Raw genomic sequence first — 12,691 nt, forward strand, 5'->3', positions numbered from 1 at the left:
GCAGGTTCCCTGCGGTGTGAGATGGAGCCTGAAGAGCAGCAGGGAAACCATGTGAGCCAGCAGGTTTACCTCCTCAGTCATGGCTACGTTCAGGCTCTCAGCTGTAGGAAACATCCCCCTTTCCATGTCTTTCCACACCCAGCTCTTCATGGCAAAGCCTGAGCTAATGTCACCACAAACACAACGAAAGCCCAGAGAGCTGTGGCTCCACATGGTGAGATCTCCATGCTGACCTGCCCTGGAAGCCAAGGAAAGTGCATCTCCTGGTTTGGACCAAGGATGACATTCAGCCTTAGGAGAAACGGGAGGATGAATGAGGCAGGCTTCACAGGGCTGTTCCTTGTAGGGGACCTGCTGAATGCTCAGTAATTTTGTTACAAACCCTGTATAAGCAGATCTGCTTGATGAGCCTGATAGGTAGAGGCTTGTATTCCCAATTCAAGGTAGTCAGTCCTGTGATATGACTGTCATTCCTCAGTGTGGCCTCGGCCATCCCCATCTTTGATCCCAGACTGGAAAGACAGCCTAACTGTTGCATTATTAAATCCCACCAGGGAAGATCCTACCTTGCCAAGACATCCTGTATGGCTGTGGTGATTTCCCCAGATGTTCAGATGCTCAACACCTGCTGATTTCCATGGGATTCACTGGCTAACATCATTTTGATGAGCTGGATTGTGGACATGGCTGCACAGGTGGTATATGCCTTCGACAGGCTGCCACTGAGAGGGGCAGGCATGTCCCATTCCTCCTTCCCACCAACTCCATACCCATCCTCTTGCTTGTGTCTGCATGTGGCCATCAGGCAGCTGTAGAGCCAGTCCCATCAGTGAGTTGAGGTCTCCTCTGCACTCTAAGACCTGCTCCAGCCCAAGTGTGCTGACTTGAATAGCTCAAGTCATGAGAAGGACTGGGATGGAAAACTCAAAATGAGTGGAGGTTTCGCGTGGTTTGAGGCTCCCCTGTCTCTGGACAGTCCAGGTGTCCCTCAGGCTGCACACACCCACTTCGGAGTGGTGTTTTTTAGGAGAAATTATGAGGAAGCATCAGGTATAGTGATGATACTGATTTTAGCCAGAGAGAAACACACTGCAGAGCTCGTGTGCAGGGAAAAGCAATGCTGCAGAGAGGAGAAGGACATACATGCTCCCATGCTCTCCATGCCCAGATAGAACCTGCTGTGACCATCCACCAACACGGGAATCTTTGGGATCTTTCCCTTCTGATGACAATGTAGAAAGAGCAACTGATGGATGCAGCTGAAACTAAAGCTTCCACCACACCAAGTTGGGTTGGCTGCAGGTGAAAACCAGACAGACCCTAAAGAAATAAAGAAAATCTAGTAGCAACTGATCAAAGTGGCAAACCAGCAAGATGGGAGATACTGCAGGAGAGATGGTGAACCTTGTGAGTGTGAAACAGAATCAAACGTCAGGAGAACCTACTGATGGCCAGCGGTGGAGGGGCAGCAGGTGGGGAATAGCCAGGGGTGATAAGGCATCTCCCATCCTCTCCTACATCCCATCAGAAGTTCCTAGGCGCAAGGACACAGTCATCACAAAACAGTTGACAAGCTGCCAGTCATCTCTTCCTGAGGAATATCCAGTGCCATGGAGGGCAGGTGAGTCCTCCAGGACCAGCTGAAGGACCAATGGCCCAGATAACCTGACAAAGGCCTCCTTGACACTCACTCAGTCCCTTGGGGCTGTTACAGACCAAGGCCAAGCTCAGACCTATGATGGTGGTGACACAAAGGTCACACGACCTTCTCCCCTACCATCTCCATGAGCTCATGAGCCATGGCTTTCATCTGACAGTGGCCTTCTATGCACAGCAGAGGCTCAGCCTCAGGACAGGAACCTTGCAGAGAGGGAAACCCTGGAGGTGTAAGACTGGGCAGTGGTGGGGAGGGAAACATCAGATGTTTGCTGGACCACCCATTCCTCAGAGGAAGGGAGGTGCCTTCAGCCCAATGAGTCCCAGGGCTGGGAGGAGGGGATGATGGAAAGACAGTACTACTGACAGATCTCCCGCTTGCCAGTCCCCAGGAGGATTACTGAGAGATTTCCACTGCTGTGTGTGCCAGGGCAAGGTGGGACAAGCCAGTCAGGCCACTGGTCCCTGAAGGACACTTTGCCAGGGCCAGCACTGCAGCCATGCCCTCCGCCTGGGTGCTAGCAAAGCTTTTGCTCTCTCTGGGCCAGCTCTTTGATCCCTGAGCATTTTGTCCTCCGATACTGTCTTTCTCCCTCTCTCTATCACACACATTTTTGGCATTGCTGATGCTCATTCATTTTTAACGCTGAATACACTTGTCCTGCTCAAAGCCTTTCCTAAACATCAGCTAATGAAGCCTCTGCACTCCCCTCGGAGACTGGCATCGGGCACAATTATCCCCGTGGCAGGGATTTGCCCAAGAGCATGAGACAGGTCAGCTCCAGCACTGGACTTGAGCCCAGAGCTGGAGAGCCCCAGGGCTGTGCTCAGGCCAAAGGTGTACTTCTGGAGCATCCCACCCCTTCCCCCTGGGAAGGGCACACACAAGTGGTGGGTAAGGTCTCCAGCCAGGGCTGGGGTACAAAGTGCCATGTATGCTTTTGGGCTGATTGCCTCTATGGGCTGAGCTTCACACTCAAACTTCCACAACAGCTCTAAAGCCATATACAATATAGGGGATAAGAAGGGTTGTCCTGTCTGTCTGTACTAAACTTGTCAACTACAATTGCAGAGATATTTTGTTCCCAGCAGAGACAATCAATCACCCAGTTCAAGGCTATAAACAGCAGTTCCTCAGTGAAGGCTGTGTGATATTAGCCCCAAAAGCTCCTGTGTCTGAAGGGTAAATTCATTCACCAGCCTGTCCAGGTTCTTGTTCCCTTGGTGCGCCTGGCCCAGGTGATCTTCCCAGGACAAGGAGCTATCTGCATCCCAGCACTAACCGCCTTCAGCATTGTTATTATTATTATTATGGTCTCCTCTACGTCTGCCGGCAGTTTCCTAGAAATGGCAAGTCATTAAAGCCTTGGAGAAACAGCACACAGCGCAAGCAGAGCGGGAGGGGGCTGGGAACCACCTCCGTGCAAAAATGTTTCCTACTTTCCAGATGTCAGCTTTGCTTGCAAGTGGCAGCCGGATCACATAAGACAAAACCGAAGAGCAGGAGCTGCTTTGATCTGCGGCGTGGAGCCGGTGCATCTTGCCACCGCAGCCCAGAGGTTCCCGGGAAGGGAACCTGTGCCTGCAGGCTGCCTTGCACATTCCCAGTCAGCCCCACTGAAGGATGCCTCACTTTTTATGTCAAGCTATTTCTTAATATGTTTTTTTTCCTAGGTGGCGTTTCAGGGAATGTTCAAATGTCACCGGTGTATTAAATCAAAGACAGATGAAATAAAGTGAAAGGCCCATAAAAATGAAATGTGAGTACGCCTCAGCCTCCCTCTTTTCCACTCGCATTTTTCTTTCTTTGCATCTAGAGGAGAGCAGCTACCGTAGGAGCAAAACCAGCAAGGAAGGAACTGGGCAGAGAGCGGGCTGGGAACAGGGCATGTCAAGTCATTTGCCTAAGCCCAAAAAGCCCATGAGTTAGAGTGGCAAAATGCTTATTTCAGTGCCAGCATGACCCTGTTAGAAGGTACTTTTAATGGTCATCAGCAGACCCAAACTGTCTTCTCCCCTCTGGGGCAGGGTGTGCAGGGGCCAGCCGTCCCTGCAGCTCCTCGCCGCAGCCCCACATACCTCCTGCTCTGCCCAGGGATGCCCACCTACACCGCCAAGGGACCGCATCCCCAAGACCCGTGTGTAACAAGGGGTGGCAGGGATGCTGCATGTGTTTGCCGTGGTCCTCCAGGAGCAGGAAGGTTGTAGCCATCATTCTCAGTGTTGTCCCGCTGTTTTGCTTTCCAGGTCAGGAGGAGCAAACCTACCCTGCACCCAAGGCCACAGGGATGTCTGCCAGGGCTTGGGCTGCTTAAAATCCTTCTGAATGGGATGCTGTAGGGCAATATCAGCTTTGATACTGGTGCTCTTACTTACTCCAGAAGTCCTGCCAGTGCCTTGAGTCACACAATTTATTTGGAGTGTCAGTGAGGAGGAATAATACACGCAGGGCCTTTTTGATAAGGCTGTTTTGGGGATTAAAGCATTTCTCTATATAGGCACTGCAATACCAGGAGATGCTGTAATGGGGAAGTGCAGACCCACAGCCTTCGCTGGCTGTTATTTGAAAAACAAATGCACAAATGAAGAGGTGCAGCAGATATTTAGCGTTTAGGCGATGTGTAATGATGCGGAGTTGTGTGTGCGCCCGGGGAAGTTCCTCTAGAGGGGGGTCTGTAGCATTGCTTTCCTAGACCATATGTTACCCCAGATTTGCCAGAGAAACGCAGCAGCATGCAGGAATGGACATGCTTGGAAGACAACGTTTATGCCCGGAGACCTCGTCTCAACCCGCAGGATTATGCCCGATAATCCCAGGGTGATAATGGCAGTGATTTTTGCTTCAGCGCCTTCTTTGCTTCAGCTTTGCTCGGAGGGGAGCAGTTGTGTCACATCCTGACCTCAGCAAAGCAGGAACACTTCTGTTCTCAGTCACAGCCACGGAAACATTTTTCCAGGTTTTTTTTTGCTTTTATTTTCATCTCTTTGACCTGAGATTGCTCTTACTGCAACGAGCCACTGAGTGCATATATAAGAGATAATACTTGGCTAAATGCACAGAGGAGAACAAGGAAACATTAAAATGTGCCAAAAATCAATAGATTTACACCAGTTTTCACTCCTGGTGATTTTAGCCTGTTCACCAAGCCAAAGTTGGGTTTCTCCATTTTGTACATGAGCACCTATAAAATCGACATGTACAACCTACAAGCAAGTATATGTGAGCATATTCCCGTGTCTTCTCAATTTACCACCTTCCTGAAATTGTCCCCTTGTGAGTACAGAACAGATGTCAACATTATACTTCTAATAAATTCATTGACCATCCAGTTTTGCATGCAGAGATGCTCATAATTTTTAAAAAATGGAGCAGAATACAAACAGAGGAAAGAATTAGTTATCAACAACACCCTCCAAATTGGGAGTGCGTGAAAAGCCAGAAGACAAAGCGGAGATGGGAATCTAGTGCCTCGGAAAGTCTGCAAGCAGTTTTAGGTCTAAGTCATATTTTACTGTCTTGTCCACAGTGACATGAATCTTTCCCCAAATCTGCACGTAAAAATGCCACCACCAAATTATTAGCTATTAATTATATGCTGCATTCAAGCGAGAAATACCATAATGTGCCACAGCATCCATAAATATGGGATCCAACAGGAGCAGAATGGCCTTTTGTTTCCCTCTGCAGAATTATATGCATGACCCAGTTTTTCCTAATACTGCAGTGGCAGGAGAGACATAGCATTGTTTGTTCAACACAAAATGGGGAGGGAGGAAGGGCTCTGTTTTGCAATGTACAGTAAATAAAACTCTTGGATTGCAGGACAAAACCAGAGAAAGGATGCTTGAATCTCTTGCTCCAGACAGCAATATTTGCAGCGGCATCTCACAATTAATTATAACATTTTCCTGAACTGTTTGGGGCCAATCTCAGACCCCAATTTCCATTTTAAATACCGCACTCTTACATCCGTGTTTGTGATGCAGGTTGGCTTAACCTGCTGGTTTGGGTGGCAGATGAAATCTGTGAGCCCCAGCCTTTGGTGCCCTTGGGGTTTGGAGGGCTTGGGGCTCCCCGAGTGGCCCCAGAAACAAAGAGGGCTCAGTGCTTAGGCTTGGACGCCAGTGGGACATCAGAGCTGGGAGGGGCATGGTCCTCACAAAGAAAACGGCCTTCAGCCTCCATGGTCATTGGGACGAGTGGTGCGGGACACATTGGCCAGCTCTGGCTGGGGACAAAGATTTTGGTGGCTTAATTTTCACAGTTGAGAACCCCCCGCCCTGGGCAGGGGTACATAAATATGGGAGATGGGGGAGGACCCAGTTTTCTTGGAGAAATCCCAGTGCTGGGATAAGGGCGACCTGACAAAGGGAAAAGGGCATCGCAGTGATTATCTACTATGTCTACACAACCTCCCCCAAGAATCTAGGAAATAAATAAATACAAGATGAATTCTTAAGACAAAGCCACAATGATGACATTACACACAACCAACTCACAGCACAGAAACCTACTTACGTCTTACAGAGGTAATTTGGGAAGAGCGGAGGAAAGGAAGGCAGTGCTGGGAAGGCACGCGGCTGTGCCTGGGACGTGGCCATGGCAGGAGACATGAGGAGGAGGTAGAAGAAGTTCTTCCAATTATCAAGAACAGCCAAAGCAAAGGATGTCATTTTACTTACCCACAACTGGAAAGGAGACAGGCAGGGACACAGTCCGCCAGGTCCCTAGGATGCTAGGGATAAAGTTTCAGCTCAGATGGACAAACAGCTACCTAGATCAGACTGTGACCACAAGGAGCCAGCTGGGAACCAGAGGGAAGAGTGATTTTGGGGAGAGCAATCACAGAATGGCAGAATTCATTTTTCTTACAAACAGGGAAATGCAAGAGCAAGGGCAGAGGGACACCGGACCCAAACTGTCTGATTTCGACACATGCAGGGAAGCCGTGGGTAGCTCCTGGGGAAGCAGGAGGGCTGGCATGGCAGGGCAGAGCCCTAAAGGCACTGGGTGGTTTATCCTGCCGGGAGGAAGGCAGAAACCACAACTACGGACCCCGACCCCAGCAGTCCTGCTGCAAACCCAAGGGCAGCAACACAGGGTGGAGGGAGGTGGGAACCGTGGGAGCTCATTACCCATTTGCAGCCAAAACCACCCCATTGCGAAACCATATGGGAAGGGATGAATGAGTTTCGGCTAACAAGGGTGGGAAGGCAACAGGAGGATCTATAAATACGTCAAAAGGAAAAGAAAGAGGAAAGAGAGTAACCAAAGGATGACTCAGAAAAGGCTAGTGCATTCACAAAAAAGGTTCCTCGTTGCCAGCTGATTCACTTTAATTACACGTTAATCAGACCAAGGGGTGGAGGAGAAAGAAACTGGTTGGAGACGGTTTAGGTAGGACTGAGGAGATGGAGTCAGCACAGGCGGAGGACAGTCCCATGGGAGGTGAGCAGAGGAAGCAATTGCGATGCTCTTCCCAGCCACCCCAGGCTAGGAAAGGTCCCGTGGGGCAGAAATGGACAGGCACAATATCTCTCTTTAAAAAGTGGGAATTACACACCAGGTGCCTAACTTTGAGCCTAGGAAAGCTCCCAGAACAAATTATTCAACAAAGAGTTGATATGAAGCCAGAGGGGAATACAGGGATAAGAAGAGAATTTTGTGAAGAATAAATTGCCCAAACCAGAGTAATGTTCAGCTCAGGCTCCCTCTTGGGCAGCTAAAATGTGCCGAGATTTAGGTAAAGCTTTTGAAATAGTCCCGTCTGACACTTCACAAATTCTCTCAAATTAAGGAAATACTGGAAAGTGAATTTAGGAACAATTGAATAAAAGATATTGGGAGTCACTGTTGATGGTTTTCAGCCAGAAAAGGCGGAGATTTTGAGCAGTGTCCTCCTGGATCAGGTGTAAAGGTGCTTCTATTCAATATTTTCCTTTACTGACAGAAATGATGGCTCAGGGAATGCACTTCTAAAATATACAGGTCATGCTGGGATGCCAGCACCCAGGAGGACTGGATGAGAATTCAAAATGACCTCAGAAAATTGGGGAAAAAGCTGAATCAAACAAGATGAAACCCAGTGAAGAACAGCACAAACTGCTGCTCTTGGAGAAGTGAAATCAAATGCACGGTACCCACCAGGGAGCTCTTACCAGGTGACCGTACGGCAGAAAGGGAGGAGGTACAGCAAGTCACAAAGGATGGGAATGAGAAGTCTGTGGTTGGGAAAACACCAACAGAAGCAAATCTCTTTCCAGGATGCAATAACAAGGCTGTTGTGTGTAAGCCAGAGGAGGTAATTATTTGGCTTTCCTCTCTGCTGATGAGGTCTCGGTTGGGCCAAGTCTCCTATTTAGGGTACACTTTGAGAAAGATGTTAATTAATTAAAAAAGATTAAGATATGAAAAAGTAGAAAGGTCGAAGGATTTAACTTTGTTTTGCCAGGAAGGAGAAGCTGTGATAAAAGCTCCAGGATACAGCCAACTGTTATGAAGAGCAGATATTCGAGTGTTGCAAGAGGAAATCACATTAAATTCCAACAGGGCAGCTACTCCATCCCCGTTAACCATCTAGCTGCCTTTTTCTGTCCCTTCTCCCACCGCATGCCCGCTTTGGGGTGCAGAGACCGGAGCAGCGCACAGTGCTCACCGTGTGGGTTCACCAAGGTTGAATACAGCAACAGAACGGTACCCGCTGCCATGTTCTCCACCTCCCACCTCGGTGCCCTCTCCTGCCCGGGGTTCCTAGGCTCTGGCAGGGACATCTCAACCAGCAGCACAGATTTTAGCATTGCTGAGCACAGAAGCAGGGAAAACTGGCCACATGTCTTGCAGCAAATGAAGCAGGACAGCAGTCTGGAGATGGATGGTCCAATTTAAGCACCAGCTCCTGGGTGTCTAGCCACCCTTGGTGGGTCTTCCAGCCCCCTGCCTCAGCCCTTTGGACCATAATCTGGGTTCAAGCTGTTGGATATGCATCAGTTGAAAATAAACCCAGCAATAATTAAAACACTGTGCAATGCCTTTCCCTTTGGGGGGGGGGGGGAATAAAAAAGAAAGAAAAAGAAATCTGTTTGTATTTTTGGCCTGGTTTTCTTCATTTTTGCCACAGAAAACAATTCTCCTTAATGATGACTGTTCCACGTTCCTGCTCGTGTTCCTCGCTTTTGTTAATGTGAAGATTTAAGTGCACCATTTAATACTGACAGGGGCCAATGAACTCATGGTTACACTTGCACTCCCAGCCTGCAAAGAGGATGCACAATTCTATGACAGGCAATTAGAAATCTTATTATAGGTGCAATAAAAAGTAGATGATATATTAAAACAAGGAGCATGTTTAATTTATAAATCCAAGTTATTGCATGCTGTGAAGTGCTAGGGAGAGAAATGAATAAATAAAGGACTTTGTAGTGTTGCTCGCTATTAAGTATTGCAAACAGCAATATATGTCTGGCCATCACAGCCTCCCGGCAGCTTTGCATCGCAGCAGCCCTGGTAACTGCCTCCCCCGCACCGGGGCAACTTGTTTCCTGTATTTCCAAATCCAGTAAGAATTTTTTTTGCATTAGTCAAAAAAACCCTATCATCCTCATCATCAGGGACTCTTTGATGCTAGCAACCTGGCCTTGGGGCTGGGATGTAAAGTGGAATTATATGGTTTCTCTATTAAAATTCAGCCCCAGTAATTAAAATTTAATAATAAAGACCAGCTCAGGGCCCAGATGCTGCAGGGATCAGTTTCTCGGGCGTGCTCCTGTCCCACATGTGCCCGGTGTGGTGGCCCGAGGCACTGCTCTCCTGGCAGCTGGCTGCCTGGCTGGGAGAACATGGGCTGCAGTGGGGGCCCTACTCCCCGATTAGGGAAGGGAAAGGGAGAGGAATATAATGCAAAACACACAAATAATTGCATGGACGGCAATTGCATGGATGGCTCTGTCCTTCCAAGAAGGATTGACGCAGTAGGGTGCAGCCCTGGTGTGAAAACCCCTCCAAGGAGGGCTGTCAGGTCAGATTGAGCCAAGCCTCAAGGTCCTGGAGAAGTGCCTGACCCCACCTCTCCCTCCAGATGGGAAGGCTGAGGCTTTTCCACGCAGCTATGCTCCGTACGCCTGTGTTGCAGCCGGTAAGTTATCCTCTGAAGGGCAATGCCTCCAGCCACGGCAGCTCTGGTGAGAGAGGGATGTTACAGGGGACACCAGCCTTGGATGACCGGAGCCCAGCAGCTCGCTGAAGGGGGTCAGAGGAAATCCTAGAGAGAAGTCAGGGTGAGAGATAACACGAGGGCAAGACATGTCCGACCTGCCAGGAGGGCTGGGAGAGGAAATGGTCCATTAGCAGCAATCCGTCTGGGGGAATGAAAGAGCCATTGTGCATTGGTCTCTGCATCCAGCTTTCTCAGCATGTTTCCACCTCCCTGGGGACAATGCTCCAGCCTCTCACCTACTTCTTACGTCAATACATTTCCCAGCAGATTTCCCCATCTGTTTATCATCTCTGGTGGTGAAGGATCTCATGGGGAGCTCTGCCTGCTCTGCATCTGCTCTTGTGACAGGCTCCGTTCTGTCTGCAAGAGATGAATGAGCAGCCCTGGGGAAGGGAAGTGCTGGGAATAAATACTCTGGTCTGGGGAAGGGACCTTTCTATGGTGAGGGTGAGACCCTGCACTGCTGCTGTGGTAAGCTGGGGAAGAGTGGGAGCTCCTTGTCAAAGGAGCCAAGGGGGTCTTTGTATTCATCCACAGAAAATAAATGGTATCTTCCTACGTGTCTCACTTCATATGGCTTTTAAAGATACTGTCGCTCCTTGGGTAATTAGTGGAGAATGTTATTCTGCCTTGCCTCTACCAAATGCGACAACCATCTCCCAACGCACTTGTTGGCCAAAGGACTTGCACGCAGCAAAGGAAGATGACTAACAGATCCTGGGCCAAACATACCCCACACCAAGCTGGCTCTGAGGGTCGGCTCAGCCCAGGGCGACCTGCGTAACACAGGGAATCAAACCAGCAAGCAAGGACAGAGAAGTCCGGACCACCTGAAGCCCAGCTCCTTGCCACACACAAGCATCTGTCCCCTGCCTCCTCAAAATGTCTGCACAAACAAGATGTGTGTTGAGGGATATCTCACCCAGGCAGCCCACTGGACTCCCAAAGCCTGAACGGACACAGTTTCCCTCCCCTCCTGACAGTACCATGGCCACTGGAGGACACAGAAGCCCCTAACTCCTTCTGAGGGTTTTGCAATGAAGCACTGGCAGGAAAAGTCCTATCTGAGGTCCCCCAGCGCTCCCACAAGTCCTCCCCTTGGCCCTGGCTGGTGCAGAAGGTTTTCTTCTGAGACGTGGTTCTCCTAATCTTGGTTATTTCACTGGCCCACATTGCCTCACTGCCTGCGCTTCCAGCCATCACAACAGCCCAAATAAACAGAGAAGTGAAACCAGACATTTTAGAACCCCCCCTAAGATGCAGGTAGGTCGTGGAAGGGACTTTTCAAACTATTTCAAAGCAAAAATCCATGTGACTAGGGCAAACCCAGAAGGCACCTGCTGGCTGGTCACTCTCCATGACTTGATACTTCAAGGATATTTGTGAACTTCATCAAGGACAAATGCCATGTCCGGCACCTGGAAAGGAATAACTCTCCTGCTCCAACACTGGCTGGGGCTGACTGGCAGGGGAGCAGCTCTGCAGAAAAGGACCTGGAGGTCTTGGCGGACACCAGGTTGACCATGAGCCAGCAACGCATCATCACAGCAAAGAAGGCCAACAGCCCCTTGGGCTGCATTAGGCAGAGTGTTGCCAGCAAGTCAAGGGAGGGGATCCTTCCCCTCTGCTCAGACCTGCTGACACCAAGTCTGGATATTGCATCCAGTTTTCAGCCCCCAATACAAGAGAGACAGGGACACATGGGAACAAGTCCAGCAAAGGGCCACCAAGATGCTCAGGGCACTGCAGCTCATGGCCTGGGAGCAGAGGCTGAGGGTGCAGGGCCAGAGGAGAGAGAGCTTTGGTGAGGAACTGATAGCAAGGTGGATACGAAGATGATGAAGGCAGGCTCTACACGGTGGTGCATGGCAGGAAGACAACAGACATCACGCATAAGCTGAAACAAGGGAGGTTCGGACTGGATATGAGGGAAAATGTTCCCACCATGAGGACAGTCCAGCACTGATAGAGGATGCCCAGAGAGGCTGTGCTGCCTCCAACCTCGGAGGTTTCCAAGACTTGACTGGGTAAAGCTCTGGGCAACCTGGTCTGACCCCAGAGCTGGCCATGAGCAGGAGGCTGGGCTGGACACCTCCTGCGGTCCCTTCCCACATGAGCTATCCTATGATCCTTCAGTGCCCGAAGGCATCCTGTGCCCAAGTCACACAGCACATCTGTGGTAGAGTCCGTGACAAACGCTGGCCTTCCTGTCTAGGAACAGGACTGGTGACTGCTTCTTCTCCCTTGCCGTGGGACCTCCACCGAACCCACAGCTACCAGATGGCTGAAAGCTGCCTCCCCCCAGCACTACCAGAGAGAGGGGGAGCGAGGAGCCTGCCGGCGCTCTCCCAGGCGTCCCTGGCTTGTGACTCCAACCACAACATATTGTTCTGGGCATCGCACAATAACCCCAGACGGAGCAGGGCGTCGTGGGGGGGTGGGATCAGCAGTCACATCGGGGATGCTGCACGTCACCCCTAGGAACAAAGCCTTGGGGGAGAGGGCAGGGGGCTGTGCCCGCTACCCCTCCCTGCCTAGCGTGGGGCACAGGAGGGATGAGGAGTGCAGCCCTCCTTCCTCTGTTGCAATCAGCATTTGATTATCCAAACCCAACGGTCGTAAAAGTCCCCCACTCATCTGGTAACAATAATGAGCAGGGGAAGAGCTCGTCCCTTGCCTGGCACCACGTCACTCCTCAGGCGATGTGGCCAGAAGTGCACCTCCCCATGCTCCTGCTCCTCTTCCACTCCTGTCTGAGTGCAAGGTGAATCCAGCGATGGAAACTGGGGGTCCACAGGCACTCCTCTTCCTGGGTCAAATTC

The sequence above is a fragment of the Platalea leucorodia genome (assembly GCF_965183815.1).
Source record: "Platalea leucorodia genome assembly, chromosome: 3".
Lineage (NCBI taxonomy): Eukaryota > Metazoa > Chordata > Aves > Pelecaniformes > Threskiornithidae > Platalea > Platalea leucorodia.